This window comes from Grammomys surdaster, unplaced genomic scaffold (assembly GCF_004785775.1).
Source record: "Grammomys surdaster isolate TR1022 unplaced genomic scaffold, NIH_TR_1.0 126035, whole genome shotgun sequence".
NCBI classification, from domain to species: Eukaryota; Metazoa; Chordata; class Mammalia; order Rodentia; family Muridae; genus Grammomys; species Grammomys surdaster.
In genome coordinates this window covers 6,454,101-6,470,021 of record NW_021620848.1, presented here as the reverse complement: position 1 = coordinate 6,470,021, position 15,921 = coordinate 6,454,101, and positions in this window count along the sequence as shown.

Sequence of the window (15,921 nt, the reverse complement as noted above, 5' to 3'; positions counted from 1 at the left end):
CTCGTCCAACTTTCTGCCATTTCTTTGGATGTATAGTCGGTCCATCAATCATAAACCAAGGACATTTTTCATCAACAAAAATAAAAAATTTTACGAGATCCTTTTTCTTTACCCTGATTCCTCTCTCTCTGAGTGCATCTTTGAGGCCCTTAATGAAACTCGCCTCCTTTGACAATGAATGGCCCATTTCTATGGGACGGAATGAAAATAAAACTCACCGAGGTCGGCAGGTCTAGGGCGGCGACGACTGCCTCTCTCTTCAACGATGTCGCAGCTGCTCTCTCTTGGGGTGTCCGTCCGGAGAGGTCCGTGCCTCGAGCCCCAAACGTTGGGCTCCACCTGACCCGACCTGCGGGTCTCAGTTATTCGTGGGGGCGAGGAGAACCAAAACCTGGAAGAGAAACGGGCGAGAGAAAAGAAGGACCCAAGCAAACAGTTGCTTGTCAAGAGCCGTGTATTTTAAAAAAGGCAAGCTTTTTATAACAAGCTCGGGTCAGGGGAGGGGAAGGCAGGTGGGGTCATGGAAAGGTACAGCTTCTTCTTGGCCTGTGCCCTAGAACATTTTGTGGTTAGGGGCTTTTCTCAGAAGTAGCTATCTCTTTGTGCATCAGCTCTCAGCAGGATGAGGCATAGTCAAGGTATTCAACTGAACAGGATGTAGGTGGGTGACAAGGCTTCGGTTTCCAGGCAAGGGGGAAGGCTGGCAGGGGTCCCTGTTAGGGGTCCTGGTCTCTGACAGGCATGCACACACACGCAAACACACACACACACACACACACACACTTCACTATGTTGCACTGATGGCAGCAACTCACTCTGTACACCAGGATGCCCTAGAACTCATAGAGATCTTCCTGCCTCTGCCTCATGAGCTCTAGGATTAAAGACGTGTGTCATCATGCCCAGTGTAAAGTCTTTTTAAAAAGTTAAAAAAAATTATGTTAATCCACCCCAAATGAATTTGTCTGTGTATCAAAAACAAAAACAAAAAACAAATATCCAACTAGATGTCAATCAGTTTGGGTAAAATTAAGAACAACCTCTCACCTACTCTTTTCCCAGTTCACAAAGTAACTCCACACAGGTGTCGTCACAGACTCTTAACACGCCTGGTCGAGTAGTTGGAGAAGGCAGCACAAATGTTTGAAATCGAGTCCAATGTGTAGGCTTGATGTTACTCTATACTTTTGTGATTTATCATTTCAGTCTTTGGTGGATGATGATGTCACCTGCGTCCCTTGAGGATGAATCCGGCGGCTGTGATCTTAACAAGTCACATGCTGGAATTTATTTTTCATGACCAGAAGACTAGATTTTTTTTAATTTACTAATTTATTTATTCACTTTACTTTCAGATTGCCGCCCCCCTCCTTTCATCCCTCCCCCACTGCCCCTCCCCTTCTCCCCTGAGAACCCACCCTGCCACACTAAGTCCCTGCAGGACTAGGCACATCCTCCCCCACTAGGCCAGACAAGGAGGCCCAGTTAGGGGAACAGGATCCACAGGCAGGCAGCAGAGTCAGTGACAGCTCTCCAGAAGACTAGACCTTGACTGTTTTTATTTAAATGTATTTGAGAATTTTATAAATGACTCCTATGTTTAAATTATTTCCATTTAACTCCTTCTAAGTATCCCTCCCCACTCCCTCTCAAATTTATAATAGCCTCCTCTATCAATAAATAAACATATATATCTACATATAAATGTAACCTCCACGGACTCCATTCAGTGTCACACCAGGCAGCAGATCTTATAAAAGAGATTTATTAGAGGGATGAATTCGGAGGGAGAAGGGATGAAGCCAGGGTTACTGACTCTGTTCCTGGGAGATGACATCATGGAACTGAGTAAACATGGCCTCCATATAGGATTTCTTAGGGAGTGGAGCCTTCTAGGGCAGAGATTTCCAGGGTAAGGATTGGTGGGATTTCAAGTCCCATAATTGGTATAAGGAACCAGCTTGGCAGATTGTGAGGCAGTGGGCTGTAAGAGCAGTGGGGTACCCAGTTGAGTCTTCTCTGAACCCCGGTGACCCTAATGGGAGTAGGAGTTCAGCCTTGTTCCTAGGCCCTGGTTCCTTTCATTTATCTACAGCCCCTCCTAAAGAAAGGTTGTGGCCTTAGGTCACACCACACAGGTAGCACAGATAGAGGGTGTGACTACAGGCTGCAGAGTCTCAAGCGATCTCCATATTAATGAGATAGCTAAAGGACAGAGGGTGTAGTCAATTAAGCATTCCTTGCCAGACCTTCCTCCTTGCAAAAGATATTTAACCTCAGGCCTGCCCTGAGGACACAGGGTACAGCTTCATCCACTTTCCACCATAACAATAAACCTTTTAAACACATGGACTTCCTTTTGTCTTTGGCGCCTGCCATGGAGAACCATAGAGGGGGCCTTCAACCAATGCCCGCTGCCTTATCTCCCACCAAAGGACTTCTCTAGTTCCAGCCACAGAGGCCTGCCAACTCAAGCAAGGTAGCCGAGCCAGCCATGACCCAGCCAAGTGAGTTGCCGTGACCAAGAGTCTCTACCCCGTGAGGCACCGCTGGAGCTTCTCTCCCTCGTCCCTTTTGGCTCCAGTCCAGCCCATATGCACCCCCCATCTCAGTCTTTCTTCGGTCTCTCATTGGCGCCTGGGAGCCCAAGGGTTGAGACCACTGGTCTCCTATCAGCTGCCTCGGCCCAGAGACCCCCGACCCAAGTGCTCTGCCCCAATGGGGTCTCAGACTGAGCTCGCCTCACACCCAGGGCTGAGTTCTGTGACTTTTCACAGCCCAATGTCTGCCTGGCGATGCATTGAATAAACTCAGTCAAATTCACGTGCTTCTGCCTCCCTGAGCCATGGCAGACACGTGGGACCCTCAACTCTACCCAACAGAACCCCAGGCACCACAGCCCCACAGCAGATCACCTCTGAACCCAGTGACATCACCCATAGACAACAGGGACACCCACATCTGTTGCTATGGCAATCACATACATTCCCAGAGTCCATTTCCCATGTTTACCTACGAGCAGTTACATCACAGACTAAATAAGGTCTCGCTCTTCCTGACCTTTGCCCTTTTCCTTCTTTCTCTTTTCCCCTTTGTCTCTGTCACCCCCCTCCTTGCTCCTGCCCCCACAATAAACCTCTGCTATGTGGAACTGCATTGGCCTAGTGTGTTCTGTCTGGATGCGAGCCACGATTCCTACACAATATTGGTGCCGAAACCCGGGAAACCGCCATGCTCACTGGCAGCTGTGGCCACAACCAGCACCAACGAGAACTGTGACTGACCGATCATTGCTGTGAGTCCACATGGACAGTCACCCAATGGGCTGCTGCAACTGCAGCCTGTGACTGAGGCAGCCATGCACACTGGGTTCCGACCACTGCCTGCTGCCATCACTGCCTGACCCATAGTGAGCTCACCAGGATCTGGCATGCAGGAACGGGATGTGAGTGCCCGCCATGCCAGCCCTGCCCTGGTCTCTCCACAGAACCACCGCCACCCACTGGCTGCTGCGGGACTCATATATGACTTCTACCACACGAGCTGCTGCCACCACCACCATCTACCATGTGGGGCTAGCCTCTGCCACATGGGTTATGCAGTAGGACAGGCGCACACCAACCATACAGTTTCATGTTTCCTGCTACCAGGCCGATAAAATTCTCACACAAACATTTGCATAATAGTAAGGCTATTTCTCATCCAGTCGACAGATAGGACCCTGAATTCCCAAATAGAGCCTGGCCAGCCTTTATGGGTCAAGGGGTTGGCATTTCACAGTCACGGTTTTTATGACCAGCCTCCTGGCTAACATACAAGACAGGACCCTTGGGTGACTACTCCCTCGAAAGTGGCTCTCACAACCTCCTCTTCGGGCTCTTGCAGCCGTTTAGGGAATCCTAGGCCTAGGTAGGGACACTTTCTAGTTTGTCCAGGACTCACTGTAGCCTCTAGAAGGTCTAGGTGACTACTTAGACATCTAGCCTGGCTAAAATTTTTGTTATTGAATTATTTTCAGGACACTGGTACAAATAATCCAATAACACCCCAATAGGTACTTCGTTGTCTTTGAACATACCTCCTCACAGGGATGTCTCCTGGAAAATCTCAAATCTCTGAGGTTAACACCGACTTAAGGGCATCAAAACTAACACCTTTGCATTAAGATCTGGATTCAGTACCCATTAGACAATAGGCCAAATGGCCACTTAATGGCAGGCTAGATCCAGTTATTTTAAGGAATCTTCATATATGCCGCCAGCTGTCTGGTAAATGGAAAGAGGTTCCATATGCCTAAGCATTTATCTATCTTTTCTTCAACCCCTCCCTGTGTTCTTCTTGTTCCCCAACCCAACTTCTCTTAGCCATGAAACCTCCACCAGATGATGCCACAACCCTCGGTCCAGCTAATAAACCACCTCCTTTCTGCCACAGACCTGTTTCCATGCCTCCAAAAACCCAAACTGCTGCCTCAGTTTCTCTTTCTCACCAGGCTACCCCAGAGCATCCTTGCTTGACCTTCTAGACCCCTCCCCTCCTCCTGTGCCAGCTGCAGATCACTCCAGTCTTCCTGCATTCACACCTACCTTCACCCCTCCCATCACCTGCTCTAAGGCCACATTCAAACCCCCAAGTCCTTCTCCACCAGGGACAGCTGATCCAGCATTGGTCCTTCCTTTAAGGGATTTTGCTGGTGCAGATGGCCTTGTCAGAGTACATGTTCCTTTCTTGCTGAGTGAACTTTCTCAAATAGAAAGCAGACTGGGTTCCTTATACCTTTAACTCCTCTGCCTTTATTAAAGAGTTTCAGTACATTACCCAATCTTACAGCTTGACTTTCCACGATATACATATGATCCTTACTAATAATTTACTCCCTGATGAATACAGGTGAGTTTGGGAACAGGCAAGAACACATGCAGATAAAATTCATCAAACAGAATATATCCAATCAGATCTGAGGTAGTACCTGACCAAGATTCTCAATGGAATTATAATTCCACAGGTGGTATTTTAGTCAGAGATTGATTCATAACCTGCCTTCTGGCCAGTGTCCGTAGGGCAGCCTTAAAACCAGTAAATTTTGAAAAACTCCAAGGGGTCATCCAGTACAAACAGGAAAACCCATCTCAACTTTTAGAATGCATCACAAAGGCTTTATTACAATACACTAGTCTGGACCTTGAAAACTCAGAAGGTAAGAAACTTCTGATGATCTATTTCTTTTCCCGGAAGCTCCCCAACTTAAAAGCCAAACTTAGAAAGTTGGAGAGGGGACCCCTAACTCCACAGTTTTTGCACTGGCCTTCAAGGTGTACCATGAGAGAGATGAGAAATTTCGCAGACAAAATCCCATATGCTGGCAAAGGCTGTGTGACCAGCCCCAGCCACTGCCCTAGACTCCTGGTCTTCTAAGACTCAGAGACCACCAGGCTCCTGCTACAAATGTGGTCAATACGTTTATTGGGTGAAGGCTTGCCCTAATCTCTGCAACCCAAAGGGGCCATGTCTTAGGTGTCATCAGGAGGGACATTGGGCTGACAATTGACCTCACATTGTGCAGGACAAAGGGACATCACTCCAGATAACCCTCCAGCTGAGCTCCTAGGCTTGGCTATGGATGACTGAGAAGGCCCAAGCTCCTTGACCACTGCCATCACTAGCAGGGAGCCCCGTGTAGCCATCGTGGTATGTGGCAGCCCATCTCTTTCCTCTTGGACACTGGGGCCACTTACTCCTGACAGAGTTTTGGGGACCCATTTCCCCTTCTCGTATTCCTAATGTCGGGGTAGGAGGACAATCTTACCTTCCTCACCAGACCCCACCACTTAATTGCATTTTTAGGGGGTGTATCCTTCACCTATTCCTTTTTGGTAGTGCCTACATGTCCTGTCTCCTTATTGGGAAGGGATCTTCTAGCTAAGTTGGGAGCCTCTATTTCCTTTGCTCCCCCAATTTGCCTAAACCCAAGCTTGCCATCAGTTTCTCTGCTCCTTCTTCTAGCCAGTCAACCTACTAATACTAACATGTTATTTCCCTTACCAGCTTCCCAGGTAGATCCCTGAGTCTGGGACATCCAGAAACCCCCTGTTGCTAAACATCATTCTGTTGTCATCCAAATACTGGGCTCTCTCTCTCTCTCTCTCTCTCTCTCTCTCTCTCTCTCTCTCTCTCTTCAGAGCCTCCGGGGACTCAGGGGACTTAAGCCTACCATTTCTGACCTCTTAAGGAAAAAACTCCTTTGCCCCACCTCTTCCCCCTTTAACACCCCTATACTAGCAGTTAAGAAACCTAATGGAATCTATCACCTGCCTCAAGACCTCGGGTGCATTAATTCTGAAGTGGTTCCCCTCCATCCTGTTGTGGCTAACTTTTACACACTTTTTTCCGCTATCTTCTAGGGAACTTCCTATGTCTCACTCCTAGATCTAAAGGATGCATTTTTCTCTATCCCTCTAGATGCACAGTCACAGAACATATTTGCCTTTACCTGAACAGATCCTGAAACCCACTTCTCTACCTAACTTACCTAGACTGTTCTACCTCGGATTTTAGGACATCCTACACCTATTTGGCCAGGCCCTGGCTTCTGACTTAATGTCTCTGTTTCTCCTTAAATCTAAGATTGTGCATTACGTAAATGAAATCTTTCTCTGTAGCCCCTCTCTAAAATTTAGCCAAGGGGACACCTCTGTTCTTCTGAATTTCCTTTCCAGTTGAGGCTACAGGGTCTCACCTTCTAAAGTCCAACTGTCCACTCCTCAGGTCACCAATTTGGGATTAAAAATTACCCCAACCCACAAGGCTATTACCTTAAATAGAAAGAATCTGATTCAGTCTCTAACTGTTTCTTCTACAAAGGAAGAGATTTTGCCATTCCTAGGAATAGCTAATTTTTTACATTCCTGGTCTCCTTCCTTTTCCCTCCTTTCTTGCCCCTTATATGAAGCAGGGGTAGGTCCCACCCATGAATCTCTTCTCAAACCTGTTATCAAGCCCTTTCAAAGGCTCCAACAGGTTTTTCTTAAGGCCCAGCCTTACATCTACCTTATCTCACTTGTCTTTTTTCCCTCTATGTAACTGAAAAAGAGGGATTTGCCCTTGAAGTCCTAGGTCACCAACTGGGACCCTCTTTTGCACTTGTACCATACTTGTCAAAAAATGAGATCTAACTATCCAGTTATGGGCACCTTGAATTCATACCTTAGCAGCTAAACTCCTTATTCTAGCATCAAAAAAACTAACCTTTGTGTAGCCTACAACTGTCTTCTCTTCTCATAACCTGTCACAGCTCCTAACTTTCAAAGGCTTATAGACTACCTCCGTCTAGGATTCTTTCTCTTTAGTTAGCACTAATAGAAAGCTCCACACTCTCCTTCCAGTCATGCCTGTCTCTTAATATTTCCAATCGTCTTTCTTGACCAAATACTAACCACTCCCTATCCCACTCCTGGACTGGAACTTTAGAGGAACTATTACCTCATCTTCACACATACAGGAGAGCACATTGCCTTAGGCCATCTACACCTGGTACACAGATGGAAGCTCCTTTCTACATGAAGGGGCCAGGAAAGCTGGCTACACCATAGTGTCAGACATCAAGGTGGTGGAGGCACAGGCCCTTCCTGCTCATAGCAGCAGTCAACAGGCTGAACTAATAGTTCTTACTCATGCCTTTCGACTGGCACAGGGACAATCCCTCAACATCTACACAGATTCCAAATATGATTTCCATATTCTACTGTCCTATACTGCTATTTGGAAGGAGCACAGGTTACTTACAACTAAACAAGGATTAGTAGCTAATGTGAATCAAGTTATGCCCATGTTAAAGGCCTCCCATCTCCCCACAGCTACTGAGATTGCCCACTGCAGATCCTACCAGATGCATAACTCTATTGTCTCCAAGGGAAACAACTGAGCTGATAAGGTAGCTAGAGCTGTGGCCCTTCGGGGCCTAGACTCATCTCACCCTCCCCAGGACATTCTTACCCTGCAACCCACATCCCCCACCTTCATCGTCTGACACATGTCAAACTCTGTCCTATCTTCACCAACTCTTTCATACTAACAGCCAAGCATTTTATTTATTTTTTTAAAGATTTATTTATTTATTTATTTATTTATTTATTTATTTATTCATTCATTCATTTATTTTATGTGAGTACACTGTTGCTATCTTCAGATACACCAGAAGAGGGCATCAGATCCCATTACAGATGGTCATGAGCCACCATGTGGTTGCTGGGAATTGAACTCAGGACCTCTGGAAGAGCAGTCAGTGCTCTTAACTGCTGAGCCATATCTCCAGCCCCCGTGTTTTATTTTGTTAAGACCCACTTACAACCTACTCCTGAGGACTTAAAAAGTTTCTTAAAATCTACCACTGCCTCTTGCAAAATCTGTCAGATGTCAGACTCCAACTCCAGGTATCATAGCACCCCTTTTCCTACCTATCAGGCTAGAGGTTCCCTTCCTGGAACTGACTGGCAACGTGACTTTATCCACACTGTCAAATGTGCCAAGTACCTCCTGGTCTTGGTAGACACCTTCTCCGGGTGGGTCAAGGCATTTCCCACAACTAACAAAAGGGCTCAGACAGTCTCTGATCTTCTCCAGCCTCCCTCCGGTCAGACAATGGTCCTGAATTTACTTCCCAGATTTCTCAAATTCTATCTAAGGCCCTAGACATCCCTATGGCATTTTCATATTCCCTACCACCCTCAATCTTCAAAGGCAGAAAGAACCAACTTCTCTTTAAAAACCACTCTTGTCAAGCTGTCACAGGAACTTCACCTCGATTGGTTAAAACCTCTGGCTTTTTTCAGGCTATGAGCTCTGCCCAAGCAACCTCTCCTGATCTCACCCTTTGAATTCATGTATGGTCGTCCGGTCCTAACTCCTGGGCTTTCACCTAAATGTTCTTCCCTCCCAGACCATCTACTCACCCCATTACTTTGCCACCTCTGCTCTCTCCTATGGAACTTTGCTGACCGCCATCTACCGTGGCCACACACTGTCTGCTGTCCACTGCCTGTCAACATTGGAGACCAAGTCCTTCTATTCCCTCCAGACCATCAGCTCTTACCCCTCTCTCCTAAATGGCAGGGCCCTTTTAAGGTAATTCTTGTGACACCTACAGCTGTTAAACTCGAGGGACTCTCTCATTGGGTCCATCTGTCTCACCTCAAACCTTTCATCCCTCCACTTAGAAATTCTTCATACACTTCCACCCTAACAAGATTGTGCTCTGTTAAGCTGCAGAAGATGGCAAGACCATCCACCTTGCCCCCAGTCCTAGAAAATGAGACTCACCGGGCAGTGGTGGCACATGTCTTTAATCCCAGCACTTGGGAGGCAGAGGCAGGAGGATTTCTGAGTTCGAGGCCAGCCTGGTCTACAGAGTGAGTTCCAGGACAGCCAGGGTTACACAGAGAAATCCTGTCTCGAAAAACCAAAAAAAAAAAAAAAAAGAAAGAAAAAGAAAAGAAAAAAGAAAGAAAGAAAGAATAAAGGTGGAAGGAAGGAACAAAGGAAGGAAGGAAGGAAGGAACAAAGGAAGGAAGGAAGGAAGGAAGGAAGGAAGGAAGGAAGGAAAATGAGACTCTACTCTGGCAGCTGTGCTCAACCTCACTGGATGGGCTTCTCACCTTCCCCCTGCTGTTGGTTCTATCTAGAGTAGCCTTACATCTGGAGATTTGGAGTTCAAGAAATGCCCCCCACAGATAATAAACAGTCTTTCCAAATAGGGTCATGAAACTGCTCCATAACTGGATACCAGGAACTGATCCAAATTGCTGTCATCCCTGTATCTGTTATCCCACCTAAATATTATTATCTCTTTACTTGATTATCTCTTTGACTAGACAAAATATCATTGTGAAAAAAATGGCCAGATGAATATGGGGGCTGCCTATATTGCTCTTGTCAGATACATATGCTAGGACCACAGACCATCACTTCTTCTATCAACAACACAAGACACTGTTTCTACAAGACCCATGGAATCCCAGGTGGGAGACAGGAATTGTTGATAAGCTCTACTGTAAAAATCAAGCCAGGTCCCCAGTAAATACTATCCGCATCCAAAGAAAGTGTCTCAATTGCCCAACCTCTAGATATCAGAAAAGTAAGGGAAGTAATCAAACACTCCTCCAAGGTCCTTACCACTTTGACATCACCTCTCATAAATTGCACTAACTTGTTATTTTGCCTTTTGCTTCAGACCTTGACCTTGGCATACCAACTCCTTAATGTCACCCAACCTGGTCTCTTTAAAGATTGCTGGCTATGCGTACTCCCTGGAACTAGCTCACAAGTGCCATTTACAGCCTCTCTGGTGATACTGCCAAGTAACCTTACCTCACCTTTTGTCAGCTGCCCTCACTCTGATGTTGCCATGACTCCATACCTTTCCTCTATCCCTCTTTTTGGCATGGCAAACTGTTTTAAGATTTCCAGGACATGTTCTGTAGGAATGCTAAGCTCCCTAGACTGCAATAGAACCACAACCCTTGATACTTCATCTTTGCCACAATGCCCTGCTGTCCAAAACACGTCAATTCTTGTGCCTCAGGTATATCATCGCCTACCCACCAGCTGGTCAGGAGCTTGCACATTGGTACTCCTTTTCTCTGAACTAGGAGTACTCCAGGGAAATGAGCCCCTGCCAGTCTCAGTTGTGGATATGATAGCTTCCCAACATAAGAGAGCAGTTCAGGTCGTGCCACTCTTGGTTTGCTGTGGGAGTAGCCATAGGTGCTGGTACTGGAGTTGCAGGGATAATGGCTTCCATGACCCAATATAAGTTCACTTCCAAGCTTGACAGTGGTTTTCAAAAACTATTTGAAACCATGCTTACCATCCAGAAACAGGTCAACTCTTTGGCAGCTGTGATGCTTCAGAACAGATGGAGGCTAGATGCCCTGACAGCTGAAGAAGGTGGTCTTTGCCTGTTCCTCCAAGAATAGTGCTGTTTCTACATTAACCAATCCAGGATAGTGAGAAATAAAATCCAGGCGCTACATACAGTCAGACATGCAGAATTTCAGGGAACATGAAGCCTCCAATTCCAGGATTTTCGAAAGCCCTACATGGAAGCAGATACTCCCTTTTGTAACGCCTTTCCTAATCATCTTCCTGGTGTTATTATTCGCCCCCTGCCTCATTAATCTTATTTCTACATTCCTTCAATGACAAATACAAAAAATCAGTTCCTGTTACAGAAATACCAGCCGCTGTCCACAGAGGAGCCTGCTGTGAACGTTTACCAAGTGGACCCCAATGCTGAAATTCAGCTACACCCCAAAACTGACGACACCCCTAGGCATCAGGAAGCAGTTTAAGGGACTAGATGCCCCTACTCCCTTTTCACCATTGCCTTCAACCCCCCCTTTCCCCCTTCTGTTTATGATAAGAAAAAGGGAGGTATGTGGGTATCAGGAACTGGCTGGGCAGATTAATTCTGAACCTAGTGACACGTCACCCATATGCAACAGGGAGCCACAGATCTGTTGCCATGGCAATCATATACATTCACAGTCTACTTCCCACATTTACCTACGAGCGGTTACATCACAGCCTAAATAAAAGGCAGACCCTTCCTGACCTTTGTCCTTTTTCTTCTTTCTTTTTTCCCCTTTGTCTCCTTCACCCCAACTCCTTGCCCCTGTCCCCACAATAGACCTCTGCCATGTGGAACTATGTTGGCCTGGTGTGTTCTGTCTGGACTCGAGCAGCGATTCCAGCACACCACCACCAACTGAACTAATTGGGACCAATTGGGAAGCTCAGGGATTGATGGGTTTTCCTGTTCAGGGATTGGTGGCTCTTTGGTTCAGACATTCCATCTAAAATTAGCATATCTGGGGAGGGTCCTCTTGAGGGACAGTTACAGAGGCTGGACATGTTTGACAGAGAGGTCTGGGGGAGAGGCCTGGCAACTTTCCTGCCTTTAGGGTTTACAAAGTTTACAAAGTAATCAAGATTTACTAAGAGAGTCCACCCCAGGAAAGCCTTTCCCTGTCTCTCAAGTAAGCATGAATATTCAGCAGAACCTCCTCCTATTGAACAGGTCTTAAGTCCAATTAAACAGCTGTTGATTACCCCTAAGGTAAAAGTGTCACTACTCCAGTAATGGGAGTTGTATTCAGGTCCTCTAATGGGACAGAACTGACAGGATTGTGTATATATGTGTGCAATCCATTGATTATCTTCCTGAAGCAAACCCTGTCTTAGTCACTGTTCTATTTGAAGAGACACCATGATCAAGGCAACTCTTAAAAAAAAAAAAAAAGCACTTATGTGGGCTTTGCTTACATTTCCAGAGGTTTAGTTCATCATCACTGTGACAGGCAATACGATGGTAGTACAGAGGAAGACACAGTGCTGGAGACATAGCTGAGAGCTGCATTCTGATCTGTAGGCAGCAGGAAGAGCAGTCCTGGGCCGCACATGCTTTGGAAACCTCAACATATACCCCCAGTGACACACTTCCTCCAACAAGGCCACACCTTCTAATCCTCCTCAAGTAGTGCCGCTACTTGATGACTATGCATCCGAACATATGAGCCCAAGGGGCATGCTTAGGAAACCATCACACTGACTAATGCACTGTCTGTGACCCTTTGAGTCAATGTACTGCTTCACCCAGAGGAAACAAGGACTTTCATAGATTTACTAGAACATACTGTCAAAGTGAATGAGTCATAGGAATTCTTAGCCAAGCAACAGAACTCCAAAACAATTGACATTCTAGAACTCCAGAGTATGTATTTAAGCCAGACACAATGGTGCATGTATACAATCCTAACACTATGTTAGCTGAAGTAGAGGATTACAGTGATTTCTTGACTATCATGGAGTACAGAGTGAGTTTAAGACCAGCCTGTGCTATAAAGATGACCGATCTCAAAAAAAAAAAAATATTGAATAGATTTGCCAACAGACTGAGCCACAAAGAGATCAAATAAAATGTAAGTGCTAATTATCTTACATGAAAAAGAGGAAAATAACAGGGAAAATATCTGAAAAAAATTTCTGATCTAAAAGATGATTATTAAGTCTAGCTGGGCCGGGCAGTGGTGGCACACGTCTTTAATCCCAGCACTTGGGAGGCAGAGGCAGGTGGATTTCTGAGTTCGGGGCCAGCCTGGTCTACAGAGTGAGTGCCAGGACAGCCAGAACTATACAGAGAAACCCTGTCTCAAAAAGAAGAAGAAGAAGAAGAAGAAGAAGAAGAAGAAGAAGAAGAAGAAGAAGAAGAAGAGGAGGAGGAGGAGGAGGAGGAGGAGGAGGAGGAGGAGGAGGAGGAGGAGAAATCTAGCTGGGGCTGAAGTAGCTGGGGCTGAAGACATGACCCAGCAGATAAAAACACTGGCTGTTCTTCCAGAGGCCCTCAATTTGTGCAGTAATGAGGTATCTCACAATGATCTCTAATGGGGTCTGATGTCTTCTCTGTCATGTAGGCACACATGCAAATATAGCACTCACATACAGAAATGAATAAACCTTTTTTAAAAAAGTTTAGCATGTATATATAACTGGTTTCATAGATTAACTGGGATTGGACAGCAAGATGGCTCAGTGAGTAAGGGTGTTTGCTGCTAAGCCCGAGGACCTGAGTTCAGTCACTGGGACCTACATAGTAAAACAAGAGAACTGATTCCCTCAAGTTGTCCTATGACCTCTACAGAGCACCCACACACAAATAAATGAGATAAAAACAAATTGAGTTAAAAAGAAAATGGAGCAGAAATGAAATTTAACCAAATTTTTCCAAATTTAATTTATAAGAATATGATTAATATAGAAGCTTAAGAACTTTAACAAATCCCAAACAACAAAATAAAAAATCCAAACCAAAACGACAACATCAAAACAAAAACCATGCACAAAGAGCAAATTGTCCTAATATAACTGCAGTCATTTCTGAGATTACCAGACTAACAGTGACACAGGAAGCTTTGAAAACTCCTGATGTCTCAGGCCCACACCAAGCCAACCCATTCAATCTTTGGGATGAGACCCAGATATGAATATTCTAGATCCAGGAAATTCCAAGGTACAGTCAATTCTGAGTTGTAAATAAATGTTGTGTCTGCTGCCACTAAAAAAGATAAACACTCCCTTGGACTGCCACTGGACTCTGGAGGCTGTGCGCCACAACTGGGAATGTCCAACTGTCCCGTCTACCTGATAAATGTACAAAGCAGTAAGCATCCCGAGAAACCCGGCACAGGGCCTCTTCCAGTGGTCCAGTCTGCAGGAGTGTTACCTTCGTCAGTGGACGCTGACGACCACTGTGGCCTACATAGATGGTTAGCCTTGAGAGGGATGGGAGAGGTAGTTGAAGGCTATATAGCTCACCGTGCCAGAACATTTGAAGCAAGGGCCACTGAATTCCAGATCACTTCTTGGTGTGTGTTGTATTGCTACTACAAAATACTGAGGCTGGGTGCTTTACAAAGAGAAAAAACTGTGCCTCCAGCTCCAGACATCCAAGTGCATGTCAGTAGAATCCACTCAGCTTCTGGTGAGAGCCTTGTGGCAGTAACGCCAAGGCTCTTTGTGTAGAGGAGCATAGGTTTGAGAGGTGGAGGGGAACTGCTGGGCCTGCGAACAACCATGTCACAGAAGCCCATCTCCAGATCAACAGCTCGCTCATAGAAAAATATTAATCCCTAGTCAAGACCGACCAACACTGCCCACTGGGCCCAAACCTCAATGAGACCTTCATGACGTGAGCCGTATCTCTCAACCATGCCATACCTTCAAACAGTAGCACCCTTTGAGCACATAAGCAATGTGTCTCTCCTTTAATTCAGCATTAAGATCACCGCCTCGTTCCCCTACGCCTTGTATATTAACTGTAGTGTATGTAGGGCTGATTTTAGCTAACTGTTCATTTCACAAACTGCACGGTATACCTACAGCACCACTGAGCTATATATGTAGAATTGACACCATTTCTACAAATGCTGCTGCCTTCAATAGCACCAGATGTTTTTAATCACTTCAGAAACTAGTTCTCTTTGGAAGTCCTGCCCTCTGGTGTCCACTAGAGGGAACTCCTTTGTCTGTGCTCTGGATTCTAGAGAGGGAGAGGAAATGGAGCTTTAGAGTTTCCTACACAGGCAAACAGATGTTTCTGTTAGTGAAATCTGAAAAAAAGTGTAACACCAGCAGTCCCAAGATTGGCACTAATGACATTTCTTGAGATGGGGTGAAGTTTGCCCACCTGTGTACTGTGAATCACTTAGCAGTGTCCTTGTATCTATCCACTACCTGCCACACTCACAAACTAGTTAGGACAAGCAAAAAACGCAGACGTTGCCATTGCCAAATTGCTTGAGGGCTGGAAGGGAAGTGAGTCCCAAGCCGAGAGCCACTGATGTGCTGCTGGTGGGACAATTGGAGCCCAGGCCTTACTGCCCTCTAAGCAGCAACAAGCCCTGTTGGTCACGAACTGGCATAGAGCCTCAACCTGAACCCAAGCTGAAACCCCTGAGGTCACAGCTTGTGAACCACAGGAAGAAGGTTCTGTCTGCTGGGCATAAGGAGGGAAATCACAGCAGTAGGTGTTGGAGGGAGCTGGTCCCACTTATCTCCAATCGGGAAGCAGAGAGAGATGGTGATGCTCTCTCCACCTGTCTTCTCCTTTTTATTCATTTTGAGACCCTGCATTGACTGGTGCTATCCAGTTAGGGTGAGCCTTGTTACCTCAGCCCACCCAATCAAGCAACTCCCTTGTATACAAGCCCTATGTCTTTTACACTGGGAGGGAGTGGGGAGCATGCCTGGGCTGGAAAGACGGCTCAGCTGAAGGCTCTCTGACAGACAGAGATACACTCGAGAGAGCATACCCGCAACAGAGACATACAAACAGAGAGAGGGGGGAGGGCGGGGGAGAGGGAGAGGGAG